This window comes from Pseudorasbora parva, chromosome 8, assembly GCF_024679245.1.
Source record: "Pseudorasbora parva isolate DD20220531a chromosome 8, ASM2467924v1, whole genome shotgun sequence".
In the NCBI taxonomy this organism is placed as follows: Eukaryota; Metazoa; Chordata; class Actinopteri; order Cypriniformes; family Gobionidae; genus Pseudorasbora; species Pseudorasbora parva.
In genome coordinates, this window is record NC_090179.1 from 7,544,597 (window position 1) to 7,572,453 (window position 27,857).

The window sequence follows — 27,857 nt, forward strand, 5'->3', positions numbered from 1 at the left end:
TTGCAGATGACGGTTTGTTTGGAGAGAAGACGAGACGGAGTTCTTTATTAAACTCATAAAAGACAATATAGGATTACAGTAATACTGGATTCTAAACACAGAAATGCTACATTATCATGAAGACCTTGAAGCAGATCTGACACACACACACACACACACACCTCATATCCGTGCCGCTTAAGTAACCTAAGGGGCTTTCCTTGCCATTAATTCTTGGATAACACACACGTCTCCTTCCAATGAAAATAATGGCTAGTGTGATGGATGGGATATACAAACCTACTAAGTGCCATAATTTTGGACTATCGCGAGAGGAAAGTAATGTTTTAGTCGCATAACTGCAGCAATGGAAACGCTGTCATTTCGCAACAGTTTTTTATCAACATTTAAGAAATATCGCAAAAGTTTTTCGCAAATCTGTAATGGAAACGCAGCTATTGACACCCTCAAGCGAGAGGGTAAGACACAGAAAGAAATTTCTGAACGAATAGGCTGTTCCCCAACCCATTCTCACTCCCAAGGCGTCAAAAACCGAAGCATGGTCAAGTGCCTTCTGCGTCACAATAAAGACGCTAAAGGTGCCCCAAGGCGTCATGTTTCGACGCGCTGGGTGCTCCATTCATTTCAGTGAGAAACCTTTGGCGTCATACACAGACGCACTGGGTATTAGTAATGTCATCGTCATGGTGAAATTGTATTAGTTTATAATTTTGCCATTATGACATGTTGGAGTGTGTTTTTTAATTTAATCAGCAAGCATAATTTTATTTACATTTATTTTATTTACGCTATTTAGACATGCTTAACATGTAACCCAACCCCATCCCATCCTTAAACCTACCCATTTGTGTGAACATGATATAAAACACAGGATATAACATACAACTGCATCCACGAGTTATTCAAAAAAGTTAAACTTAAAACTTTCAATCCAAGTTTTCCGAGGCCAAACGATTGATTTGTATGAAGAAAATCCCCAAAAGCGATCAGCAACTCCATCCGCAGAAGATCATCAACAAACACAATCAAATTTCAAATATTGGCGCCCGTTATGTCAGATATCATAGTGAAATTGCATTGGCTCTCGTATGTCTTGTGACCAATTGCGTCATTACGTCAGCATTGATTGTAAAATGTCATTGGCTCTCGTGTGTCTTGTGACTGATCGCGTCAGGCTCAGGAGTCTTTTGAATTATTTGAATGAGATATGAATGACTTCGTTCACGGGGCAGCGGGATCATCATTTCAGCGATTAAAACATCAAGATCAACTCTGTTCTTGACATGAAGACATCGTATGACTTCAGAAGACTTGGAATGCAACATGAGTTAATACTTTTATTCTGCTTTGGTCAGTTTTTGCAATAAATACTTGTGACTGTACATTTATTTGCCTGTTATGTGTTTTATATTGTTTAGATATGGGTAGGTTTAGGGTAGGAGTGGAGTTAGTTGCTCCAAAATATAAAAGTAGCCTTTAAATATTAATAAAATCATGTCTGCTTTTATAAACGCAAATTATTAAATGCGTCTGTTTATGACGCCAAAGGTTTATCATTGTAATGAATGGAGCACCCAGCGCGTCGCAAAATGACGCCCAGGGGCACCTTTAGCGTCTTAATTGTGACGCGGAAGGCACTTGACTATGCTTCGGATTTTGACGCCTTAGGAGTGAGAACGGGTTGTGTTCCCAGAGTGCTGTATCAAGGCACCTCAGTGGGATGTCTGTGGGAAGGAAAACGTTTGGCAAAAAACGCTGCACAACGAGAAGATGTAACCGGACCCTGAGGAAGATTGTGGAGAAGGACCGATTCCAGACCTTGGGGGACCTGCGGAAGCAGTGGACTGAGTCTGGAGTAGAAACATCCAGAGCCACCGTGCACAGGCGTGAGCAGGAAATGGGCTACAGGTGCCGCATTCCCCAGGTCAAGCCACTTTTGGGCTACAGAGAAGCAGCACTGGACTGTTGCTCAGTGGTCTAAAGTACTTTTTTTGGATGAAAGCAAATTTTGCATGTCATTCGGAAATCAAGGTGCCAGAGTCTGGAGGAAGACTGGGGTGAAGGAAATGCCAAAATACCTGAAGTCCAGTGTCAAGTACCCACAGTCAGTGATGGTCCGGGGTGCCATGTCAGCTGCTGGTGTTGGTCCACTGTGTTTTATCAAGGGCAGGGTCAATACAGCTAGCTATCAGGAGATTTTGGAGCACTTCATGCTTCCATCTGCTGAAAAGCTTTATGGAGATGAAGATTTGGTTTTTCAGCACAACCTGGCACCTGCTCACAGTGCCAAAACCACTGGTAAATGGTTTACTGACCATGGTATTACTGTGCTCAATTGGCCTGCCAACTCTCCTGACCTGAACCCCATAGAGAATCTGTGGGATATTGTGAAGAGAAAGCTGAGAGACGCAAGACCCAACACTCTGGATGAGCTTAAGGCCGCTATCGAAGCATCCTGGGCCTCCAGAACACCTCAGCAGTGCCACAGGCTGATCGCCTCCATGCCACGCCGCATTGAAGCAGTCATTTCTGCAAAAGGATTCCCGTCCAAGTATTGAGTGCATAATGACTTTTTTTGTATTAAAAACACTTTTCTTTTATTGGTCGGATGAAATATGCAAATGTTTTGAGAATTTTGGGTTTTCATGAGCTGTATGCCAAAATCATCAGTATTAAAACAATAAAAGACCTGAAATATTTCAGTTGGAATCTAAAATATATGAAAGTTTAATTTTTATCATTACATTATGGAAAATAATGAACTTTATCACAATATGCTAATTTTTTGAGAAGGACCTGCATTTTCATTAAAAGAGTAATAAAGTCAGTCTGGTTAGTAATGTGTGGAGCTGGTAATGCTGTTTGTGGAGTTGTTTAATCCTCTGCTGAGATCTTCAGAGATATAATGTCTTCTTTTATCTTCAGTTGATTTCATCTAAAGCTGTGGCTGAAGTCAGTTGTAGTTCTTGTGTTTGTCTGTCCTTCAGTGATTCTGCAGAGCAAATTCTGTTTTTTTTTTCCTCCCTGGTAGTTAAAATCAGCTCAATCTGAGTGTACATGCGTAACCATCAAATAAACTCCAGTTTAAATAACTCTGCTCTTGGAGTTGAATATTTAACACTTTTTCAGAGTTGAAATTTAACTCTTTCTGAAGTTAAAATACTAATCCTACAGAGAATAACTGTAACTCTAAAATGTAGTTCATTTTAATATGAACTCACTACCAATATTAAAAATTAACACCTTTTAAAATTTTATTTAACACTTCTTAGAGTTGACATTTATTTAACACAATATCATGTTTATGTGGAAATTACTACACTGAACACCATACTCTTGATTTACTGCCTTATTTGAGAAAATCTATATATTTGGTTCAGAAATTCAATGCATGGACACACTTTGAAAACAATTGCTGTCCGTATACTGTAAAATCTAACAGCAAAACATTTATATTTACTATAGGCAGCTAACAGAGTGAATTAGTAAAATTCTATAAATCATACCCTGGTGAAAAAAAGTATACTTTATTATATTTCAAATATATTCTCTTTTCCGATACAAAAAATGTACCATTTCTAAATATATATAAAAATATATTAGCATCATATTTCACAATACAACTTTTAACACACTTTAAAATAACTGTATTTTAGTATATTTTCTAAAAATATATTTTAGAAAAATATACTTTAAATGAAAGTTCAGTGTACTTTTGTAAAGTGTACTTATTTGAACATTACTTTAAAATATATTTTTATATATTTTAAACTTATGCTCAAAATTGTCATTGTTAACAATGCACTAAAAGCATATTTTAAAAATACATAATTAATATCATTAAAGGGTTACTTCAGCGATTAGCATATGGCTTTGTATCAGTAGAAACCCTGGAGTATATTCAAATGATTGTGCTTTCCCCCATCATACCCCCTGAGACAAGAGATTTATGCATTTTATTCCTGGAAAAATTCCTCCTATGATGCATAATTGACGATATTTGCATCATAGGAGGAATGTTGAGAAGGGTATAACTGCAGCTTGGAGAACTCCAAATGGGGGCAGGAACTCCAAAACGGGGTAGGAGCTCCAAAATGGGGCGTGGCTTCCCACTGACAGGAAGGCTCGCTAAAGTTAGAAAATAACACTGAAGGTAACTATGTCGATCATACGATACAAAATCGTTTGAAATAATGTCATAGCTTAATTTTGTTAGTTTTATTGATGAATTTAAGTATAATGTTGTTTTCTGGGGTTAAGTTGCCATTGATATTAAGGGAACGATAGAATGATATTGACGATTCTTAGACAGCATTCATGGAGTTTCTATCATGTTTTTTCCCTCAACTTTTAACACTTAAGAAACGTACAGTATGCAGTTTGTGTTGTTAATAGTAAGTGATACATTAGTGGGATAATTCAGTGTGTGTAATATGTTGATTTAATGTTGTCATCTGGACAGACACTTTCCTTACAGTATGAGCATGGATCTTTCCACTGTCCTGTCTGTCGTTTCCAGACAGGACTTGAGGCTGAGCGAAAAGCACATATTGACTTTCCATAGGCGTAATGTATTTCATACTGTACAAACCGTATTTTATCCCCCTACACTGCCTCTGCCCCTAAACCTACCCATCACAGGAAATGAAAAACTGCAAAAATATATGTGTATATTAGATTTTTGCTTTAAAAGTATATTGAAGTGTGCATGGTATAACGTGATATTATTATACTTTTCCAATGTATTTTTTAAGCAATACATGTTGTATATAATGTTCTTTTTCCAATTAAATTTGGAAATTCTATTAAATTCATGAATATATATATATATATCTATATATATATATATATATATATATATATATATATATATATATATATATATATATATATATATATATTAGTAAAATATATACTTTATATATTAATAAAAATAATTTTCTGGTTTTCTGTTTTATTTTAATAATTTTGAGTTTTATTATGACCTTTTATTATGTTTAATTTTCGCCCTTTTAAAAAAAAATGTAAGTCAATGACAATTGGCTGAATCATTTACATTTACATTTAATCATTTAGCAGATGCTTTTATCCAAAGCGGCTTACAAAAAAGGGGAGAGCAATAGAAGCAACGAAACAAACAAGGCCAACAACCTGTAAGAGCTGTAAGAAGTCTCAATTAATTAGCACAGTACAATAGCCACCTACAACAAAAACTCACATACGCAAAATACAGAACAGAATCCACAGCCAATGGTTAAAGTTGTTGCTCGTGGAGATCCCGTCCCATATTGGAGTCCCCGCCCGTTTTGGAGTCCCTGCCCCGCCCCATATTGGAGTCTCCACAGGTGCAATAAAAAAGGTATTTATGTTAAATCAATATATAGGCTACTAAAACTGTTTACTGAATGGCAACATGAGAAATTATATATATATATATATATATATATATATATATATATATATATATATATATATATATATATATATATATATATATATATATATCTTTTATAATAAGAATATCACTATTATAATTATTAAAATAAATAAATAAAAAAAACATGCAAACTAAGTTTATTTTAACTAGAAAAAAGATTGGTTGTCATAAAATCCTTATTGGTGTCAATAAAACCTATATAATTGAACAGCTCGATTGTGGTCTCAGCCTTGATAACATGCACGCAAGTTATAGCCATGATACACAAGCTGCACGATTAAGTCGTTTATTTAAACAAAAAGCTGCAATTTCAACATATTAAAGCACCCAGATTTGTAGCCATTGACGTTTTTAAGAAACCAAACTATTTGTAAATCCGTCAAGATTTCAGCGAGATAAGAGTATTTATGTTCGTACAGATCACTCACCTTACATCAGGTTCCACAGGGCCCTACAGAATGCTTGCCTGTGACAAGATAGCCGCCGGTGATGACGATGGTGACTCCGCTGTAAGACATCTAGCCTTTATTATGGATATCTATGGACATACCTACTTGGGAATATTTGGCAAAAGGCTAAAGACTACAGCCAGCAGAGGGAGCCATTTCCGCATGTTTTGAACCCGCACATGGGGGATTGGAGATCACACTCAGAGCTCAGCTGGCAGCTACAGGCACTCATTTAAACGGGGCTATGGTGAGCAATGTAAGTCTTTTAACTTCTCAAATTAATTTCTATGATAGATAAGCTTGCAAAGGCATGAACTGAAACGCGTCAGACTGAACTCGCATTGTGAATGTATGCCGCGACTCTGCGAGTGTAGACACGATTACCTCAGCTCTCATCACGAGAGCTCAGCTCATTTATCTGACTCCTGCAGTTAGTGCTCAGTGCTGTGATACTCGCGCGGTGACTCACTCATTATACTGAACAGACACGTTCAGTTTTTAATTGTAGTGTCTTCTCCAACTCCACAGTAATCCAGTAGCGGTGGCTTTGGGAGTGGCCTCACAGGGCAGCGAAGCATTCTGGGAATTGTAGTCTTTCACCCCCATGAGATGATAATACATTTTCTGTCTTTTCTCAGTCTAGAAGGCACCAAATTCAAAAATAATTTCACATTTCTACTACATTGATGACCCAGTTTAAAGGGGTACTTCAGCGCTGGGAAGATGAATCTGTATTTAAACTGGGTCATTAATGTAGTAGAAATGTGAAATTATTTTTGAATTTGGTGCTTTCTAGACTGAGAAAAGACAAAATGTATTTTTGTCTCATGGGAATGAAAGACTACAATTCCCAGAATGCTTTGCTGCCCTGTGAGGCCATTCCCAAAGCCAATCCCAAACCGCTACTGGATTACAGTGACTGAGTTCAGAAAATACAATTAAATACTGAACGTGTGTGTTCAATATAACGATCCAGTTGCGTGAGTCTCACAGCAGACTCAGATTAGGAGTCAGATTACATTTAACGTCATAAATGAGCTGATGAGCTCTCGTGATGAGAGCTGAGGTAATCGCGACAACATTCGCGGCATACATTCACAACGCGTGTTCAGTCTGGCGCATTTTCAGTTCATGCCTTTGGAAGCTTAACTTTCATAGAAATTAATTTGAGGAGTTAAAACACTTGCATTGCTTAGCATCCGTTTAAATTAATGCCTGTAGCTGAGCTGTGCTGTAAGTGTGATCTCCATTCCCCACAAGTTGAAAACATGCGGAAATGGCTCCCTCTGCTGGCTGTAGTCTTTAGGCTCTGGGCAACCATTCCTCTCGTGACGCAAATATCGTCAATTTGCGTCACGAGAGGAATTTTTCCAGAAATAAAATGCATAAATCTCTCGTCTCAGGGGGATATAAAAGGGGGGGCACGATCATTTGAATATACTCCAGAGTTTCTACTGATACAAAGCCATATGCTAATCGCTGAAGTAAGCCTTTAAATACAGATTCATATTTCCAGCGCTGAAGTACCCCTTTAAGCTGTATAAAAAGTTAAATACTGTTTAAGGTTATTTATTCATGCTTAACGGTTCAAGCTTAAAGGGGGGGGGGGGGGTAAAACACTCAGTTTCAGTCAATCTCATGTCAATCTTGAGTACCTATAGAGTAGTATTGCATCCTTCATATCTCCGAAAAGTCTTTAGTTTTATTATATTTATAAAAGAAATATGGGCTGTACTGAGTCTTTCCGGAAAAAACAGAGCGGCTGGAGGCGTATCGAGTGGGCGGAGCTAAAGAATGACGAATGCGCAAAGCAGTGACATCCTCAAGTGTGGAGAAACCCATGCTATCGATCTCAGCTAACAGATATGATCTAGAATCAAATTTGGAGGCTGAAATAAATTGAACAGGAAAACCAGCAGCAGCAGGACGTCCGTCTCTGTGGTATGTACTGTATTTAGTGGCCTGTCAACATTTCTGTGTCTTTACTCGCAGTTTATGAGGACATGATTCGGTTTATGGACTATTGTATGTGACTAACCTTAGTAGTAGCAAGCAAAACGGTTTTGCGTTATATACGTTATATATAGAACAACAATGGACTAACCGTTAGCGCATTTGAATGACGAAGCACGCGATCGTGTCGTTTACTGATGTTTACTCAGGCGACGATAAGCAACAGCATAGACATTTGAAGCAGTTTTACTCACCGTCTGCTTCCAAAGCAGGACCGAACCTTTATCCCTGGGACCGCTCTGTCAAAAACATACTTCTTGGAGTGTGGAGATCCACTTTGCGATTCCGACTGAAGCGATGTTTTAAGGCTTCCCGTCATTTTTGCGTTCAAATCGGTTCAAATGCAGCGCTGCCTTCCCGGAATGCTGTGCTAAAGCGATGAAGTCGCTTAATGTCAAAGTGGAGGAATGAAGTGGAGCGCGGCGCGGACTATAACGACAGAAGTCGCTGGACGACTGTTCACGGACGACTGGATCTGCAGCTGAGCGAGTGTTTATGGGCGTGCATTTCCTCTCTCACTCTAGTCACGTGCGCGCGCACCCTCCCGGGAGAAGAGCCCGTACGGCCCATACAAGGACCTTCCGCTCTATTAACGTCAGGTCGAGCCATACTCGAAAAAAACTCTCCGAAACTTGTGAGAAACCGGAAGGAGTATTTTTGACACAGAAATACTCCATCAAACGCCCAACATTAGTTTTTGAAACTTTGTCTATGTTTAGGATGGGAATCCAAGTCTTTAACAGTGTAAAAAGCTCAATATGCATGAAACAGCATTTCACCCCCCCCCCCTTAAGCATGAATAAAAAAGTGATAATAAATTCTTATTATATAAATAAATAATTATATGGACTAAAAGCCATTTTTAAATATATGCAGTGTGTGCTATAACCCCTACTTTAGTTGTGATTTAAGTGTAAATATTTTTAATAAGTTTACACTGGCAAAGAAGAATCGTGTTACAATCGTACACACACATCTATTTTAAACCAACAGCAACGCAAGAAAATATGAGTTATCGGAATTCAAATGTCTCTTCATTGGTCTGTGACCAATCAGATTGTGTTGCTCAATGCCTGCAGCCAATCAGAGGCAACAGTACTCGTCTGTATTACGCTCACTCGCGGGAGGTTTGCAGCCTTGCAGGTGAAGTACAATGTTGCGTTACATTATTTATTTAAACGGGGGGTGAAACACTCAGTTTCAGTGATCTCATGTCAATCTTGAGTACATATAGAGTAGTATTGCATCCTTCAGATCTCCGAAAAGTCTTTAGTTTTATTATATTTATAAAAGAAATATAGGCTGTACCAAATCTTTCCGAAAAAAAACTAGCGGCTGGAGGCGTATCGAGTGGGCGGAGCTAAAGAATGACGAGCGCACACAAAGCGGTGACGTCCTCAAGCGTGGAGAAACCCATGGCTATCGATCAGATTCAGCTTATACAGATAATGATCCAGAATCAAATTCGGAGGCTGAAATATATTTAACAGGAGAAACAGCAACAGCAGGACGTCCGTCTCTGTGGTATGTACTGTTTTTAGTGGCCTGTCAACATTTGTGTGTCTTTACTCCCCTTTTATGAGGACATGATTTGGTTTATGGACTATTGTATGCGTATAAACCTTAGCAGTAGCAAGCAAAACGGTTTTGCACATCAGACTAGTGTAACGTTATACATAGAACAACAATGGAGTAACCGTTAGCGCATTTGAATGACGAAGCACGCTTTATGAGAACCTCCCCTAGTTTTATTTTGGGTGGTTTTCCAATAAACAAACTGACACCTATAGTGGTCAGCTAAACAAATGTATTTAAACACACACCATAGATCGCATGCTCCATTGATAAATTAACTAACGTTATACACGATCGTGTTGTTTACTGATGTTTACTTGCGCAACGATAGCCAACAACACAGACATTTGAAGCAGTTTTACTCACCGCGCACGACTGTGAACCTTTATCGTTGGGACCGCGGTGTCAAAAACACACTTCTTTGGTAACTGTTGATTTCGTGAAGTCCTGACAGCAGTGACCGTGGAGATCCACTTTCGCGACGCGACTGAAGCGTAATGTGAAGCTTCTCGTCATTTCTGCGTTCAAATCGGTTCAAATGCAGCGCTGCCTTCCCGGAATGCTGTGCTGTCATTTGATGTCACCCATAGGAATAAAGTGGAGCGTGGCGCGGCCATAGGGCACATCAGAAGTGTTCACGGATGAGTGGATCTGCACCTGAGAGCAGTGTTTATGGCCGTGCATTTCCTCTCTCGCTCTAGACACGTGCGAGTGCACCCTACCGGGAGAAGAGCCCGTACGGCCCATACAAGGACCTTCCGCTCTATCGACGTCAAGCCGAGCCATACTCGAAAAAAACTCTCTGAAACTTGTGAGAAACCGGAAGGAGTATTTTTGACACAGAAATACTCCATCAAACGCCCAACATTAGTTTTTGAAACTTTGTCTATGTTTAGGATGGGAATCCAAGTCTTTAACAGTGTAAAAAGCTCAGTATGCATGGAACAGCATTTCAACTGTAAAAAATTGTGTCGTAAAATAACGGTAATCTACTGGCAGCTGTGGTTCCAGCAATGTACTGTTAATTTACAGCCCTCTACTGTTTATATACAGCTCTCATTTTTTTTCCAGTATTTTACCGTAATAATACCATGAAAGGTAACTTTTAATTTGGAAAACTGATCGCTTCATACAGTTCTCATTTTAAAACTAGTATTTATAGGTGTTTGTATCGTAAAACTTCATTTAAGTAATTTAACACGTGTAAGGTGTAGTAGTAAAATGATTTAGAAACATGACTTTAACTTCGATCTTTGCGGTTCGTTGTGAGCAATAGCACACACGTATGTGACAAATTACTCAACAAACGGCTCATAACTGCATCAGCAAACACAGTTATTGCCGTTAAATAAAGCATCAGGCAGCATATCATCAATATTTCTCTGCTCATCCTGGACTGAAGCACAGACTCTACTCTTCAGCACAATGGTAACCCACAAAACTAATGAATTCAACTAAAAGATCTCTTCTATATCATCTTGTGCAACAACACAAACACAGGTCATTTTAATATTTACTCTCCTTATCAGTTACTGAGTTTGCACAACTTTTTTCTATTAACTTTCACTAATATTTCAGTGAAAATATCTTGATTCATCTGGTAACTCTGACTGTTACGTTTTACAGTATATTACTGTTTTTCCTTGATTTAACGGTAATCTACTGGCAGCTCTGGTTCCAGTATAGTGCCGTTTTTTTACAGTACTTTTCCGTAAGTGAATTTACAGTTTCTTACTGTTAATTTACGGTTCCCTCTGTGGGTTTTTTCATCTAACCCCTTTAACCCTTTTAACCCCACAGCAAAATCTTCAGTTTTAAATGAACACTGAAGAGTGTACACACTACAGAGTATTAGAGTAATTGAAGCACTGATGAAGTTAATGAGATAATTAAGAGATTAATTAAGTGATAACTGAGAACACCTGTTAACAAGAATCAATGAAGGACAGAGAAACACAAGAACTATGACTGACTTCAGCCACAGCTTTAGATGAAATCAACTGAAGATAAAAGAAGACATTAAATCTCTGAAGATCTCAGCAGAGGATTAAACAACTCCTCAAACAGCATTACCAGCTTCACACATTACTTACCAGACTGACTTTATTTCAGTCAGACATCTACAGAAGCTCTTATTGGGAATTATCAGATCTTTAGGTGTTGATGTTTAATAGAAAATATTTGGTCACCCTTATCGTGATCAGTGTTTGCTTCAGTTGGGCTCTTGGCCCTTGACTTTGTAATGATAGTGTTTCTTAAACACATTTATTGTAGCAAAATAGTCAAGAAAAAACAATGGTCAGATATGATTGACTTTGTTTTGCTATAATTGTAATAGGATGTTTAGTTTGTTAATCTTGTCCAGTGTTTCATCCCTAAACAAACCCATTCTTTTAAAAACACATACATAAACTCTTATTTTATGTTATTAAACTGGGACCCTTCTTAAATTATCAACCACTGATTAGGAATTAGTTATGAATGATTTATAAAGTCATGATTTTAACTAATTGTTTGCTCTTTGCTGTCATTTAGACTCGCATAGACTTGAAGAATCAGCGTATGAATCTCAACAATGGTGACAATCAATAAAAAAAAACGAACAGATCAACTCTGAACATCACAAAACACTACTTAAAGTCAACGCAACAACAGCACCAAAAATAAAGGCAAATAATAAGAATTAAAGAAAATAACCAGGCTATTCAGCAGCAAAATTTATTCGTGCCGCAATGCATGCTGGGAGTTTTGAGTGTCACCACGGCTGAGATTCATACGCCGATTCTTGATGTCTGTGTGAGTCAGATTGATTTAGATGTTTTGACCACAAGCTGTTCCCATGCTCTTCAAATTATCTGGTTGTTGCAATACTGATGTTATAAAATTATAGGGTTCAATTTTACAAAAAATTAGGCATCAGCTATATGTTTATAGATAAGACTAGTCAATTATTAGTGAATTAAACCATTGTTAAATAGTCAACATAACCAACTCATGTTTTTTTCTCAGCTTTGCTTGCTATAACAAACATATTGAATACACACTATTACAGCAGTGAGAGAAAAACTAATGTTATTGTGTCAATGTTCAAGAGCCCAACTAAAACTAACACTGATCACCATAATGGTAACGTCAGAAGAAACAATCAAACAACATCTGATAATTCTCAATAAGAGCTTCTGTAGTCGTCTGACAGAAATAAAGTCAGTCTGGTTAGTAATGTGTGGAGCTGGTAATGCTGTTTGTGAAGTTGTTTAATCCTCTGCTGAGATCTTCAGAGATTTAATGTCTTCTTTTATCTTCAGTTGATTTCATCTAAAGCTCTGGCTGAAGTCAGTTGTAGTTCTTGTGTTTCTCTGTCCTTCAGTGATTCTTGTTAACAGGTGTTCTCAGTTATCACTTAATTAATCTCTTAATTATCTCATGAACTTCAACAATGCTTCAATTACTCTAACACTCTGTAGTGTGTACACTCTTCAGTGTTCATTTAAAACTGAAGATTTTGCTGTGGGGTTAAAAGGGTTAAATGTGTTAGATGAAAAAACCCACAGAGGGAACCGTAAATTAACAGTAAGAAACTGTAAATTAATTTACGGAAAAGTTCTGTAAAAAACGGCACTTTACTGGCAACCATGCTTCCAAACAGTTAAACACACTTTTGAAAAAAGAAGTGGGGAGTGCGTCAAAGGCGCAGGTTGATGTTTTAAGATGCTGTACTGTGTCTTCTAAAATTTTACTGTCAATTGTTTCGAAATCAGACATAGTAATTTTCGGAGGTTTTGGTCTGATCTGTCTGACCCCAGAGCAACTCAAGGATGTGCTGATTGCCTCTCTGATATTTTTGATTTTCTCTGAGAAGATCAGTACCCCCATCTATACCGCCATTCACTAGCCTGACAAGCTGAGACACCCCTCGCTGCAGCCTGTAGCACGATGACGTTGCTGGATCAGATCCAATACGTACTGGATGGTGGATCGTTATGGCAATGTCATTCATACCGATCTCTGGGTTAATTTATAATGTGTATGCGCTAGTCTTGACATGTATGATCAATATTGTATATAGATGATGTTCTATTGTGTAGTTGTATTACTGATAAATAGTATTAAGTAATTATTGATGAATAAATCATCTTTTCATAAATGTGATGCCTAAATTACATAGTTTCGCTGTACATGCATGCAAAACAGTTAAAATTTTATATTCTGATCTTGCTGTTGAGTGGAAGGAAAAATTGGTCAAGTAATTGTCTCTGTAATTTTAATCCTCAAGGTACAATGCAACACGATGTGTAAAGAGCTTAAAATACCAGTAGCCCACACATTCAAGGGAAAATGCAAAACGTGTGTCCTGATGAGCATGTTATTAATCATTATTTTTGCGCGAGCGGTTTGAGTATTTATCTATCCAGCAAAACTCTCCTGTGCATTCAATGATGTCCCCAAAACTCTACTGCGCATGCGTGTATGACGTCATCCAATTGTGAATGAAACCCCCGCGCATGCACGTCCAGTACGCGTTGGATCTGATCCAGTACGTCATCGTGCTTCAGGCTGCAGCGAGGACTTCTTGGACAAGCTAGACCCACATCAAGATGTTTGGTCTGGAAACTCACCATTGACAGCTCAGTCCGAGGGGCGGGATAAAGGTGATGAAGGTGAAGCGATGAAGGTGAAGCGGAGCTAGTAGACAGATTCAACTTTTGCCGTATATATCCGGTCGGCAAAACTCCCAACACATCTTCCCTTTTTAAGAATGACTTCAGTGCCGTTCTTTGTTCTTTTCTCATAGAAAATCTTAACTCCAAGTCTTGCAGAGTCACGTTCAAAGCTGATTCGAAAGACCGCCGTTCGCCAGTTTCTGTGTTTACTAAGCACACAAGCGCAACTCGGCCGTAATTATGTTAAGCCCTGCCCACTGACTCTATACACAATGTGATTGGCCTGACCAGAGTTTGGTTTTTTACAGCTCAGAAGGTATTGAGAGTGACACTTGCAGCAGATTAGATTTCAAGGCTACTCATTCACTCTTCCCTCCACTAATATTGTTCACTTGTGGGAGTCAATGAAAACGAGTGAGTGATTTTGGATAGTTTGTGCTCACTTTTTAATAATAATTTGAAACTTACTTTTTTTTTAAATAATCTCCATAAATCTGTCTCTCCAGACGAGCAGTTCCAGATTTTCCCCAACTCTAATGCAAAAGTAGGGGGAAGACCCGCCCATGACTGGTGATGATCAGACCTATCCATCAAAGTTTAGGCTAATCGAGGTTTTATGTAGAAAAAGGATTGCATCAACTGCGGATGGCTTCAAGGCTGTCCTGCTGCCAGCAGCGCTGAAGTTGCGCTCACTGGAATGACAAGGATGCCGCGGGCAATATGCACGCACGTGTTGCGAGTTGTTGTCACGGCGACATAAACAAATTTCCGCATGCAGGAAGACGGATGTTAGGGTTATATAATGCATGTATTTTAATCACAAAAACAAACCATTGCATCAAGTTAAACAGGCCCATTGGCTACTTGCATAATAAGCAGTTTTAAATTTAAAAGGTTCAATGCCTTTTCGCGCTGACGTGACCGAGCCCGACCCGAACCCGAACGTCATTTCTAAATATCTGTCCGAACCCGGCCCGACCCGTCGGGTACCGTCGGAACCCGTCGGGCTCGGGTCGGGTATCCATCCTCTAATTCACAGCACTGGTCAGGTCTACAACCAGCTGTTCAGGTAGGGTTAATTCTGCCATTTCCAACAGATACTAGCAGGCTATCTATTCTCAGTATTTTAGACAAAAGTGTTTATAGTTTGAAGTCACAGGGGCACTATAAGTCACACCTTGACTAGTGATACGGACTCTAGCTTGTGGTGATGAGTGGTCAGAAGGAACTACCCTTATCTGACACTTACCTAAGTTCACACAGAACTCTCAAATTCTGATAGTCTTACAAGGTATATGAGCCCTTTGCTATACTAGTAGTAGCAATTAGTTATAATTAATAATCCCAACCTCTGCTAACACTATAGTTTCCTGGATGAGGAAACCCTTACCAGAACTATGCCACTATAAAATGGTCCAAAGCTTAAACAACAATTCTATTTACTGCAAACAATTCAGCTGCAACAAATCCTATTTATAAATGGTACAACAAGGAGCTGAATCAAGAAACTACAAATAAGGCTTGGGAGGAACCACCTGCTAAGCAAACAGTAACTGACCAAACTGAGAAATTTAGTTTCCTGTTAAAGTAATTTACCTTGCAGTCTTTTAGGTGAATTCTTTGTGTTAAGGATTCTTTGTGAATCCTTATGAACAAAAGACTCGTTTCAATCTTAGTTGGCCTCACACGGGGCACCAAAATGTAGTGATTTCTACTTAGTTTACCGATGACGTAGTGATTTTCAGATCACGTGTCACTTAAGGTGTGGTTATGAGTGTATCAGATGACCCCTCCCTCTTTGATACGGGGCACCAGCTAAGAATAATATCTTAACAATATAATAACACTCGCAAAAGAGCTGTTCAGTAATTCAGAATTAATGTAAATTAGAGGGAGTTGGTCAGCTGATTTATCTGAAGGATTTGTGAGTCTGGACAACCAGTAGAGTCTTTGATCATCAACACAATGAAGACACAGTGTAATAAAATGAATTAAATTTATTAACAATAGATATGCAAGAGTAAATACTTAAACGATTAATAATGCTAGTAATGGATATATACTTCTAAAGGATAGTAAACTAATAACCAAAAAGTAATGAACGAAAGAATAAAACCAATACATGATGTGAACACAGAATGGATAAATGCAATGCTGTTGAACAGAATGTAGCAATAGAAGAGAAATGTATGGGAATGCTTCTTATGGGAACCATATAATGGTTCTGGCACATGGTGATAAATAAATGCTTATTTATCATTAAACGAATAATAAACCTATTATTTGTAACAACCTGACCTCAAGTAATAGTTATCTAAACAGGTTAGAAAGCATATGCTGCATGTATAAACTAATGCCAAGGTCTCTAGAAAGATGTTTGGTAAGTTTATATTTACGTTCCACACAGTCGGGTGATCAGTCCTGGCAGTAGATACGTCTTCCACTGGTTATGCGGGTAGCGTGCAGTGGGAAGGGCGCAGAGTTGCAAGTAGCCGTTGCCACGCTGGGCTGAAGGATGCAGAACTCTGGTTGCGCCAAGAGGGTCCTTAAACGTGGACCGGGCAGCTAGGTCAGTCGAATCTTCACAGGGTCCTTCGCAGGCTGGCTGCGTCACTGAGGAGCCGTGTGGGACCGGCAATGTCTGGCGATGCAGAGGTCCTTGGTGGACTGGATGTGCTGCTGGAGGAGTTGTAAAGGTCAGATAAGATCTCTCAAGGAGAGAGCCCTTTTCCAGCTATAGTTGCCGAAAGCAATATAAAGGTTTTGCTCGCAAAAGCTTAACCTCCACTGTCTTGTAGTCTCTTTCCTTGTCAGGTCAGAAGCTCAGGACGTGGTGTGTCTGTTAGTGTCTCCTTCCCCGTCGGGTTAGAAACGCAGAACAAGGGTGTGTCTACCCGGGGGACATATGTATCCCTTTCCGATGAGGAGGAGATTAAAATCCGGCGCCTTTCCAGTCCTGGAGTGTGATTGGCCACTGGGTTCTGAAGTAGGCACGGTGTTGCCCACCCTAGTGTGGAACTCATTTGCATAGCATAAAGTGGCATGTTAAAACAATGTCTTAAATGTTTTACCCATGCATTATTTCTTTACCAAACCTCTTTTAAAATATAAAAGGCATCGCATGGAAAAGATAGAGACCAACCATGATAAGAAGCGGCTAAGTCATCGTCCACGCATTCGTTTATCTGTTAATGGACCTGTCCCGTGGACTGTTGTTTTTACAGTCAATAACACATTAACATAAACTGCACTTTGTGTGAAGATGAGGTGGATGAGTTGCAGTTCATATACATTTAAGACCTCCAAAAATGTGTATGAATGGATTTAAATAGACCTCTATGGCCTCTCTTTTGATGCTGCCTTCAGGAGGTCCTGGAGGAATTTTTATGGCAGCACTTGCCTAAACCTTAGGAATGAGTTTGGAGGTTAAAATCCACTTGTAGACCAATGAGAAGTCCTCTCTTTGGTGGTGGTGGGTGCAGAAAGTCCCCCCTTCCTGCCATGTAAGAGGTGTCTGGCAGTTGTCTTGGCATCTTATCTGATGTTGCTGAACATTTGTTTATGTTCATTCTCCAAGGTTCCAATCATAGTGTGGCACATCTTCTTCCACACCGGTAGTTAGGGAGGGGCCTTGCCATAAACTGGTCTCTGGAATGCCACCCTAACTGATGTTCACTACAAAAGTTGGCAGAAAACGAAACATCCTTTGATGTCTTTGTCAAGGGAGTATAAACTCGATGTAACTGGACACAATCTGCAGCAGGAGGAGTTGATCCTATGGAGATCTTGAGGCAGTGAAGGACTTGACAGAATTTTCCTGATTTGGAAGAGAACACAAACGAAAATAAAGAGTTGCAGGAGGGGATGCTTTTAGACCTGTGAAGCAGGCCTTGATCACAGCTGCATAAATATGGAGCGCTTCACAGATTTGCGTGTCATCCTTTCGCAGGGGCCATGCTAATCTTCTCTGTATCGATCCAATTTTAGTATATGTGCTGCCTTAGCAAGCACAAGTTTGCTGGCCGCTCAAGGCATATGTACAGCTCAGGTCCCAGCAAGCTCTCACCAAGGTGGTAAGGCCCAGCAAACTATCTCGCCACTGTATACCTTATTGCACACACTGATATATGCAACAGCTTAATAATTTTAGGGAAAAGGTATGTTAAATCTTCATTGTTCACATATGGCCTAATTCCACCATGATATCATAGAGCATCTGCTGAAAGAAGGGTGTTGTCAGACTTATCGATGGTACCAGTGTACAAGCACTGAAGAAGGTGTGGCCTCTACGTTTTCGTGAGAAAAAAAGTTGGCAGAAAGACGAAACATCCTTTGATGTCTTTGTCAAGGGAGTATAAACTCGATGTAACTGGACACGATATGCAGCAGGAGGAGTTGATCCTATGGAGATCTTGAGGCAGTGAAGGACTTGACAGAATTTTCCTGATTTGGAAGAGAACACAAACGAAAATAAGGAGTGGCAGGAGGGGATGCTTTTAGACCTGTGAAGCAGGCCTTGATCACAGCTGCATAAATATGGAGCGCTTCACGGATTTGCGTGTCATCCTTTCGCAGGGGCCATGCTAATCTTCTCTGTATCGATCCAATTTTAGTATATGTGCTGCCTTAGCAAGCACAAGTTTGCTGGCCGCTCAAGGCATATGTACACCTCAGGTCCCAGCAAGCTCTCACCAAGGTGGTAAGGCCCAGCAAACTATCGCGCCACTGTATACCTTCCTTATTGCACACACTGATATATGCAACAGCTCAATAATTTTAGGGAAAGGGTATGTTAAAGCTTCATTGTTCACGTATGGCCTAATTCCACCATGATATCTTAGAACATCTGCTGAAAGAAGGGTGTTGCCAGACTTATCGATGGTACCAGTGTACAAGCACTGAAGAAGGCGTGGCCTCTACGTTTTCGTGAGAAAAAAAGTTGTCAGAAAGACGAATCATCCTTTGATGTCTTTGTCAAGGGAGTATAAACTCGATGTAACTGGACACAATCTGCAGCAGGAGGAGTTGATCCTATGGAGATCTTGAGGCAGTGAAGGACTTGACAGAATTTTCCTGATTTGGAAGAGAACACAAACGAAAATAAAGAGTTGCAGGAGGGGATGCTTTTAGACCTGTGAAGCAGGCCTTGATCACAGCTGCATAAATATGGAGCGCTTCACAGATATGCATGTCGTCCTTTCACAGGGGCCATGCTAATCTTCTCTGTATCGATCCAATTTTAGTATATGTTCTGCCTTAGCAAGCACAAGTTTGCTGGCCGCTCAAGGCATATGTACACCTCAGGTCCCAGCAAGCTCTCACCAAGGTGGTAAGGCCCAGCAAACTATCTCGCCACTGTATACCTTATTGCACACACTGATATATGCAACAGCTCAATAATTTTAGGGAAAGGGTATGTTAAAGCTTCATTGTTCACGTATGGCCTAATTCCACCATGATATCATAGAGCATCTGCTGAAAGAAGGGTGTTGTCAGACTCATCGATGGTACCAGTGTACAAGCACTGAAGAAGGCGTGGCCTGTACGTTTTCGTGAGAAAAAAAGTTGGCAGAAAGACGAAACATCCTTTGATGTCTTTGTCAAGGGAGTATAAACTCGATGCAACTGGACACGATATGCAGCAGGAGGAGTTGATCCTATGGAGATCTTGAGGCAGTGAAGGACTTGACAGAATTTTCCTGATTTGGAAGAGAACACAAACGAAAATAAAGAGTGGCAGGAGGGGATGCTTTTAGACCTGTGAAGCAGGCCTTGATCACAGCTGCATAAATATGGAGCGCTTCACGGATTTGCGTGTCATCCTTTCGCAGGGGCCATGCTAATCTTCTCTGTATCGATCCAATTTTAGTATATGTGCTGCCTTAGCAAGCACAAGTTTGCTGGCCGCTCAAGGCATATGTACACCTCAGGTCCCAGCAAGCTCTCACCAAGGTGGTAAGGCCCAGCAAACTATCTCGACACTGTATACCTTATTGCACACACTGATATATGCAACAGCTCAATAATTTTAGGGAAAGGGTATGTTAAAGCTTCATTGTTCACATATGGCCTAATTCCACCATGATATCATAGAGCATCTGCTGAAAGAAAGGTGTTGTCAGACTTATCGATGGTACCAGTGTACAAGCACTGAAGAAGGCGTGGCCTCTACATTTCGTGAGAAAAAAAGTTGGCAGAAAGACGAATCATCCTTTGATGTCTTTGTCAAGGGAGTATAAACTCGATGTAACTGGACACAATCTGCAGCAGGAGGAGTTGATCCTATGGAGATCTTGAGGCAGTGAAGGACTTGACAGAATTTTCCTGATTTGGAAGAGAACACAAACGAAAATAAGGAGTGGCAGGAGGGGATGCTTTTAGACCTGTGAAGCAGGACTTGATCACAGCTGCATAAATATGGAGCGCTTCACGGATTTGCGTGTCATCCTTTCGCAGGGGCCATGCTAATCTTCTCTGTATCGATCCAATTTTAGTATATGTGCTGCCTTAGAAAGCACAAGTTTGCTGGCCGCTCAAGGCATATGTACACCTCAGGTTCCAGCAAGCTCTCACCAAGGTGGTAAGGCCCAGCAAACTATCGCGCCACTGTATACCTTATTGCACACACTGATATATGCAACAGCTCAAATATTTTAGGGAAAGGGTATGTTAAAGCTTCATTGTTCACGTATGGCCTAATTCCACCATGATATCATAGAGCATCTGCTGAAAGAAGGGTGTTGTCAGACTTATCGATGGTACCAGTGTACAAGCACTGAAGAAGGCGTGGCCTCTACGTTTTCGTGAGAAAAAAAGTTGGCAGAAAGACGAAACATCCTTTGATGTCTTTGTCAAGGGAGTATAAACTCGATGTAACTGGACACGATATGCAGCAGGAGGAGTTGATCCTATGGAGATCTTGAGGCAGTGAAGGACTTGACAGAATTTTCCTGATTTGGAAGAGAACACAAACGAAAATAAAGAGTGGCAGGAGGGGATGCTTTTAGACCTGTGAAGCAGGCCTTGATCACAGCTGCATAAATATGGAGCGCTTCACGGATTTGCGTGTCATCCTTTCGCAGGGGCCATGCTAATCTTCTCTGTATCGATCCAATTTTAGTATATGTGCTGCCTTAGCAAGCACAAGTTTGCTGGCCGCTCAAGGCATATGTACACCTCAGGTCCCAGCAAGCTCTCACCAAGGTGGTAAGGCCCAGCAAACTATCTCGACACTGTATACCTTATTGCACACACTGATATATGCAACAGCTCAATAATTTTAGGGAAAGGGTATGTTAAAGCTTCCTTGTTGACATATGGCCTAATTCCACCATGATATCTTAGAGCATCTGCTGAAAGAAGGGTGTTGCCAGACTTATCGATGGTAACAGTGTACAAGCACTGAAGAAGGCGTGGCCTCTACGTTTTCGTGAGAAAAAAAGTTGGCAGAAAAACGAAACATCCTTTGATGTCTTTGTCAAGGGAGTATAAACTCGATGTAACTGGACACGATATGCAGCAGGAGGAGTTGATCCTATGGAGATCTTGAGGCAGTGAAGGACTTGACAGAATTTTCCTGATTTGGAAGAGAACACAAACGAAAATAAAGAGTGGCAGGAGGGGATGCTTTTAGACCTGTGAAGCAGGCCTTGATCACAGCTGCATAAATATGGAGCGCTTCACGGATTTGCGTGTCATCCTTTCGCAGGGGCCATGCTAATCTTCTCTGTATCGATCCAATTTTAGTATATGTGCTGCCTTAGCAAGCACAAGTTTGCTGGCCGCTCAAGGCATATGTACACCTCAGGTCCCAGCAAGCTCTCACCAAGGTGGTAAGGCCCAGCAAACTATCTCGACACTGTATACCTTATTGCACACACTGATATATGCAACAGCTCAATAATTTTAGGGAAAGGGTATGTTAAAGCTTCATTGTTCACATATGGCCTAATTTCACCATGATATCATAGAGCATCTGCTGAAAGAAAGGTGTTGTCAGACTTATCGATGGTACCAGTGTACAAGCACTGAAGAAGGTGTGGCCTCTACATTTCGTGAGAAAAAAAGTTGGCAGAAAGACGAATCATCCTTTGATGTCTTTGTCAAGGGAGTATAAACTCGATGTAACTGGACACAATCTGCAGCAGGAGGAGTTGATCCTATGGAGATCTTGAGGCAGTGAAGGACTTGACAGAATTTTCCTGATTTGGAAGAGAACACAAACGAAAATAAGGAGTGGCAGGAGGGGATGCTTTTAGACCTGTGAAGCAGGACTTGATCACAGCTGCATAAATATGGAGCGCTTCACGGATTTGCGTGTCATCCTTTCGCAGGGGCCATGCTAATCTTCTCTGTATCGATCCAATTTTAGTATATGTGCTGCCTTAGCAAGCACAAGTTTGCTGGCCGCTCAAGGCATATGTACACCTCAGGTCCCAGCAAGCTCTCACCAAGGTGGTAAGGCCCAGCAAACTATCGCGCCACTGTATACCTTATTGCACACACTGATATATGCAACAGCTCAATAATTTTAGGGAAAGGGTATGTTAAAGCTTCATCGTTCACGTATGGCCTAATTCCACCATGATATCTTAGAACATCTGCTGAAAGAAGGGTGTTGCCAGACTTATCGATGGTACCAGTGTACAAGCACTGAAGAAGGTGTGGCCTCTACGTTTTCGTGAGAAAAAAAGTTGGCAGAAAGACGAATCATCCTTTGATGTCTTTGTCAAGGGAGTATAAACTCGATGTAACTGGACACAATCTGCAGCAGGAGGAGTTGATCCTATGGAGATCTTGAGGCAGTGAAGGACTTGACAGAATTTTCCTGATTTGGAAGAGAACACAAACGAAAATAAAGAGTTGCAGGAGGGGATGCTTTTAGACCTGTGAAGCAGGCCTTGATCACAGCTGCATAAATATGGAGCACTTCACGGATTTGCATGTCATCCTTTTTCAGGGGCCATGTTAATCTTCTCTGTATCAATCCAATTTTAGTATATGTGCTGCCTTAGCAAGCACAAGTTTGCTGGCCGCTCAAGGCATATATACCCCTCAGGTCCCAATAAGCTCTCACCAAGGTTGTAAGGCCCAGCAAACTATCTCGCCACTATATACCTTATTGCACACACTGATATATGCAATAGCTCAATAATTTTAGGGAAAGGGTATGTTAAAGCTTCCTTGTTGACATATGGCCTAATTCCACCATGATATCTTAGAGCATCTGCTGAAAGAAGGGTGTTGCCAGACTTATCGATGGTAACAGTGTACAAGCACTGAAGAAGGCGTGGCCTCTACGTTTTCGTGAGAAAAAAAGTTGGCAGAAAGACGAAACATCCTTTGATGTCTTTGTCAAGGGAGTATAAACTCGATGTAACTGGACACGATATGCAGCAGGAGGAGTTGATCCTATGGAGATCTTGAGGCAGTGAAGAACTTGACATAATTTTCCTGATTTGGAAGAGAACACAAACGAAAATAAAGAGTGGCAGGAGGGGATGCTTTTAGACCTGTGAAGCAGGCCTTGATCACAGCTGCATAAATATGGAGCGCTTCACGGATTTGCGTGTCATCCTTTCGCAGGGGCCATGCTAATCTTCTCTGTATCAATCCAATTTTAGTATATGTGCTGCCTTAGCAAGCACAAGTTTGCTGGCCGCTCAAGGCATATATACCCCTCAGGTCCCAATAAGCTCTCACCAAGGTGGTAAGGCCCAGCAAACTATCTCGCCACTATATACCTTATTGCACACACTGATATATGCAATAGCTCAATAATTTTAGGGAAAGGGTATGTTAAAGCTTCCTTGTTGACATATGGCCTAATTCCACCATGATATCTTAGAGCATCTGCTGAAAGAAGGGTGTTGCCAGACTTATCGATGGTAACAGTGTACAAGCACTGAAGAAGGCGTGGCCTCTACGTTTTCGTGAGAAAAAAGTTGGCAGAAAGACGAAACATCCTTTGATGTCTTTGTCAAGGGAGTATAAACTTGATGTAACTGGACACAATCTGCAGCAGGAGGAGTTGATCCTATGGAGATCTTGAGGCAGTGAAGGACTTGACAGAATTTTCCTGATTTGGAAGAGAACACAAACGAAAATAAAGAGTTGCAGGAGGGGATGCTTTTAGACCTGTGAAGCAGGCCTTGATCCCAGCTGCATAAATATGGAGCGCTTCACGGATTTGCGTGTCATCCTTTCGCAGGGGCCATGCTAATCTTCTCTGTATCGATCCAATTTTAGTATATGTGCTGCCTTAGCAAGCACAACTTTGCTGGCCACTCAAGGCATATGTAGCGCTCAGGTCCCAGCAAGCTCTCACCAAGGTGGTAAGGCCCAGCAAACTATCGCGCCACTGTATACCTTATTGCACACACTGATATATGCAACAGCTCAATAATTTTAGGGAAAGGGTATGTTAAAGCTTCATCGTTCACGTATGGCCTAATTCCACCATGATATCTTAGAACATCTGCTGAAAGAAGGGTGTTGCCAGACTTATCGATGGTACCAGTGTACAAGCACTGAAGAAGGTGTGGCCTCTACGTTTTCGTGAGAAAAAAAGTTGGCAGAAAGACGAATCATCCTTTGATGTCTTTGTCAAGGGAGTATAAACTCGATGTAACTGGACACAATCTGCAGCAGGAGGAGTTGATCCTATGGAGATCTTGAGGCAGTGAAGGACTTGACAGAATTTTCCTGATTTGGAAGAGAACACAAACGAAAATAAAGAGTTGCAGGAGGGGATGCTTTTAGACCTGTGAAGCAGGCCTTGATCACAGCTGCATAAATATGGAGCACTTCACGGATTTGCATGTCATCCTTTTTCAGGGGCCATGTTAATCTTCTCTGTATCAATCCAATTTTAGTATATGTGCTGCCTTAGCAAGCACAAGTTTGCTGGCCGCTCAAGGCATATATACCCCTCAGGTCCCAATAAGCTCTCACCAAGGTGGTAAGGCCCAGCAAACTATCTCGCCACTATATACCTTATTGCACACACTGATATATGCAATAGCTCAATAATTTTAGGGAAAGGGTATGTTAAAGCTTCCTTGTTGACATATGGCCTAATTCCACCATGATATCTTAGAGCATCTGCTGAAAGAAGGGTGTTGCCAGACTTATCGATGGTAACAGTGTACAAGCACTGAAGAAGGCGTGGCCTCTACGTTTTCGTGAGAAAAAAAGTTGGCAGAAAGACGAAACATCCTTTGATGTCTTTGTCAAGGGAGTATAAACTCGATGTAACTGGACACGATATGCAGCAGGAGGAGTTGATCCTATGGAGATCTTGAGGCAGTGAAGAACTTGACATAATTTTCCTGATTTGGAAGAGAACACAAACGAAAATAAAGAGTGGCAGGAGGGGATGCTTTTAGACCTGTGAAGCAGGCCTTGATCACAGCTGCATAAATATGGAGCGCTTCACGGATTTGCGTGTCATCCTTTCGCAGGGGCCATGCTAATCTTCTCTGTATCAATCCAATTTTAGTATATGTGCTGCCTTAGCAAGCACAAGTTTGCTGGCCGCTCAAGGCATATATACCCCTCAGGTCCCAATAAGCTCTCACCAAGGTGGTAAGGCCCAGCAAACTATCTCGCCACTATATACCTTATTGCACACACTGATATATGCAATAGCTCAATAATTTTAGGGAAAGGGTATGTTAAAGCTTCCTTGTTGACATATGGCCTAATTCCACCATGATATCTTAGAGCATCTGCTGAAAGAAGGGTGTTGCCAGACTTATCGATGGTAACAGTGTACAAGCACTGAAGAAGGCGTGGCCTCTACGTTTCCGTGAGAAAAAAGTTGGCAGAAAGACGAAACATCCTTTGATGTCTTTGTCAAGGGAGTATAAACTCGATGTAACTGGACACAATCTGCAGCAGGAGGAGTTGATCCTATGGAGATCTTGAGGCAGTGAAGGACTTGACAGAATTTTCCTGATTTGGAAGAGAACACAAACGAAAATAAGGAGTGGCAGGAGGGGATGCTTTTAGACCTGTGAAGCAGGCCTTGATCACAGCTGCATAAATATGGAGCGCTTCACGGATTTGCGTGTCATCCTTTCGCAGGGGCCATGCTAATCTTCTCTGTATCGATCCAATTTTAGTATATGTGCTGCCTTAGCAAGCACAAGTTTGCTGGCCGCTCAAGGCATATGTACACCTCAGGTCCCAGCAAGCTCTCACCAAGGTGGTAAGGCCCAGCAAACTATCTCGACACTGTATACCTTATTGCACACACTGATATATGCAACAGCTCAATAATTTTAGGGAAAGGGTATGTTAAAGCTTCATTGTTCATATATGGCCTAATTCCACCATGATATCATAGAGCATCTGCTGAAAGAAGGGTGTTGTCAGACTTATCGATGGTACCAGTGTACAAGCACTGAAGAAGGCGTGGCCTCTACGTTTTCGTGAGAAAAAAAGTTGGCAGAAAGACGAAACATCCTTTGATGTCTTTGTCAAGGGAGTATAAACTCGATGTAACTGGACACAATCTGCAGCAGGAGGAGTTGATCCTATGGAGATCTTGAGGCAGTGAAGGACTTGACAGAATTTTCCTGATTTGGAAGAGAACACAAACGAAAATAAAGAGTTGCAGGAGGGGATGCTTTTAGACCTGTGAAGCAGGCCTTGATCACAGCTGCATAAATATGGAGCGCTTCACGGATTTGCGTGTCATCCTTTCGCAGGGGCCATGCTAATCTTCTCTGTATCGATCCAATTTTAGTATATGTGCTGCCTTAGCAAGCACAACTTTGCTGGCCACTCAAGGCATATGTAGCCCTCAGGTCCCAGCAAGCTCTCACCAAGGTGGTAAGGCCCAGCAAACTATCTCGCCACTGTATACCTTATTGCACACACTGATATATGCAACAGCTCAATAATTTTAGGGAAAGGGTATGTTAAAGCTTCATTGTTCACATATGGCCTAATTCCACCATGATATCATAGAGCATCTGCTGAAAGAAGGGTGTTGTCAGACTTATCGATGGTACCAGTGTACAAGCACTGAAGAAGGCGTGGCCTCTACGTTTTCGTGAGAAAAAAAGTTGGCAGAAAGACGAAACATCCTTTGATGTCTTTGTCAAGGGAGTATAAACTCGATGTAACTGGACACGATATGCAGCAGGAGGAGTTGATCCTATGGAGATCTTGAGGCAGTGAAGGACTTGACAGAATTTTCCTGATTTGGAAGAGAACACAAACGAAAATAAGGAGTGGCAGGAGGGGATGCTTTTAGACCTGTGAAGCAGGCCTTGATCACAGCTGCATAAATATGGAGCGCTTCACGGATTTGCGTGTCATCCTTTCGCAGGGGCCATGCTAATTTTCTCTGTATCGATCCAATTTTAGTATATGTGCTGCCTTAGCAAGCACAAGTTTGCTGGCCGCTCAAGGCATATGTACACCTCAGGTCCCAGCAAGCTCTCACCAAGGTGGTAAGGCCCAGCAAACTATCTCGACACTGTATACCTTATTGCACACACTGATATATGCAACAGCTCAATAATTTTAGGGAAAGGGTATGTTAAAGCTTGTAACGGTGGCTATCAGTCCAGTTGGGCGCCAGACAGTTTACATAAACTGACAAAGAATGTGGACTTTCCGTTAACCCCGTACAACAAAAAAGGGACACAATAAATGTCGTATGATTTTAGAATTTCTTTAAGGCTTTTAAATTTCACAAAATAAATATCA

The 27,857-nt window shown here is 40.8% G+C and overlaps 16 non-coding genes across 16 annotated transcripts; all 16 read right to left on the minus strand.

Annotated features, from left to right (window-relative positions):
* Nucleotides 1–18,039: 18,039 nt before the first annotated feature.
* On the minus strand, nt 18,040–18,146 carry LOC137085813 (U6 spliceosomal RNA). The gene has a single exon (XR_010907369.1). It is a non-coding gene; the product is annotated as a U6 spliceosomal RNA (small nuclear RNA).
* A 519-nt stretch (nt 18,147–18,665) lies between these two features.
* LOC137085534 (U6 spliceosomal RNA) lies at nt 18,666–18,772 on the minus strand. The gene has a single exon (XR_010907111.1). It is a non-coding gene; the product is annotated as a U6 spliceosomal RNA (small nuclear RNA).
* Nucleotides 18,773–19,295: 523 nt separating this feature from the next.
* LOC137085460 (U6 spliceosomal RNA) lies at nt 19,296–19,402 on the minus strand. Its single transcript, XR_010907049.1, has one exon. It is a non-coding gene; the product is annotated as a U6 spliceosomal RNA (small nuclear RNA).
* Nucleotides 19,403–19,921: 519 nt separating this feature from the next.
* Nucleotides 19,922–20,028, minus strand: LOC137085535 (U6 spliceosomal RNA). Its single transcript, XR_010907112.1, has one exon. It is a non-coding gene; the product is annotated as a U6 spliceosomal RNA (small nuclear RNA).
* A 518-nt stretch (nt 20,029–20,546) lies between these two features.
* Nucleotides 20,547–20,653, minus strand: LOC137085530 (U6 spliceosomal RNA). Its single transcript, XR_010907107.1, has one exon. It is a non-coding gene; the product is annotated as a U6 spliceosomal RNA (small nuclear RNA).
* A 519-nt stretch (nt 20,654–21,172) lies between these two features.
* Nucleotides 21,173–21,279, minus strand: LOC137085536 (U6 spliceosomal RNA). Its single transcript, XR_010907113.1, has one exon. It is a non-coding gene; the product is annotated as a U6 spliceosomal RNA (small nuclear RNA).
* A 519-nt stretch (nt 21,280–21,798) lies between these two features.
* Nucleotides 21,799–21,905, minus strand: LOC137085538 (U6 spliceosomal RNA). The gene has a single exon (XR_010907114.1). It is a non-coding gene; the product is annotated as a U6 spliceosomal RNA (small nuclear RNA).
* Nucleotides 21,906–22,423: 518 nt separating this feature from the next.
* LOC137085539 (U6 spliceosomal RNA) lies at nt 22,424–22,530 on the minus strand. The gene has a single exon (XR_010907115.1). It is a non-coding gene; the product is annotated as a U6 spliceosomal RNA (small nuclear RNA).
* Nucleotides 22,531–23,049: 519 nt separating this feature from the next.
* LOC137085445 (U6 spliceosomal RNA) lies at nt 23,050–23,156 on the minus strand. The gene has a single exon (XR_010907035.1). It is a non-coding gene; the product is annotated as a U6 spliceosomal RNA (small nuclear RNA).
* Nucleotides 23,157–23,675: 519 nt separating this feature from the next.
* LOC137085883 (U6 spliceosomal RNA) lies at nt 23,676–23,782 on the minus strand. Its single transcript, XR_010907436.1, has one exon. It is a non-coding gene; the product is annotated as a U6 spliceosomal RNA (small nuclear RNA).
* Nucleotides 23,783–24,300: 518 nt separating this feature from the next.
* On the minus strand, nt 24,301–24,407 carry LOC137085541 (U6 spliceosomal RNA). The gene has a single exon (XR_010907116.1). It is a non-coding gene; the product is annotated as a U6 spliceosomal RNA (small nuclear RNA).
* Nucleotides 24,408–24,926: 519 nt separating this feature from the next.
* Nucleotides 24,927–25,033, minus strand: LOC137085446 (U6 spliceosomal RNA). The gene has a single exon (XR_010907036.1). It is a non-coding gene; the product is annotated as a U6 spliceosomal RNA (small nuclear RNA).
* Nucleotides 25,034–25,552: 519 nt separating this feature from the next.
* Nucleotides 25,553–25,659, minus strand: LOC137085884 (U6 spliceosomal RNA). The gene has a single exon (XR_010907437.1). It is a non-coding gene; the product is annotated as a U6 spliceosomal RNA (small nuclear RNA).
* Nucleotides 25,660–26,177: 518 nt separating this feature from the next.
* LOC137085542 (U6 spliceosomal RNA) lies at nt 26,178–26,284 on the minus strand. Its single transcript, XR_010907117.1, has one exon. It is a non-coding gene; the product is annotated as a U6 spliceosomal RNA (small nuclear RNA).
* A 519-nt stretch (nt 26,285–26,803) lies between these two features.
* Nucleotides 26,804–26,910, minus strand: LOC137085543 (U6 spliceosomal RNA). Its single transcript, XR_010907118.1, has one exon. It is a non-coding gene; the product is annotated as a U6 spliceosomal RNA (small nuclear RNA).
* A 519-nt stretch (nt 26,911–27,429) lies between these two features.
* Nucleotides 27,430–27,536, minus strand: LOC137085382 (U6 spliceosomal RNA). The gene has a single exon (XR_010906976.1). It is a non-coding gene; the product is annotated as a U6 spliceosomal RNA (small nuclear RNA).
* Between the last annotated feature and the right edge of the window lie 321 nt (nt 27,537–27,857).